The sequence below is a fragment of the Etheostoma cragini genome, chromosome 22, assembly GCF_013103735.1.
Source record: "Etheostoma cragini isolate CJK2018 chromosome 22, CSU_Ecrag_1.0, whole genome shotgun sequence".
Lineage (NCBI taxonomy): Eukaryota > Metazoa > Chordata > Actinopteri > Perciformes > Percidae > Etheostoma > Etheostoma cragini.
Genome location: NC_048428.1, coordinates 2,038,793 through 2,039,036, shown reverse-complemented (window position 1 = coordinate 2,039,036; position 244 = coordinate 2,038,793).

Here is a 244-nt window from a genome sequence, read left to right as displayed (position 1 = left end):
AGAGTAGCCTGAACAAGAGAAAAACTTGCCTTTAACAGCCTGCAAAAGATTAAAATTATACCATTTTTTAGACTTTCTAGGCCTTAATTTTAAAATCCTATATCAAAATGGTCCTAAATTACCTGAGTGATCCAATGGATATGTAGTGTCTTACCCATAATTTGATTGAACCTGGCATAACAGTAGGAATCCATTTTAGAGTGGCATGAAGGAGAGTTAAATATGCCTTTAACAGCTTAACAAA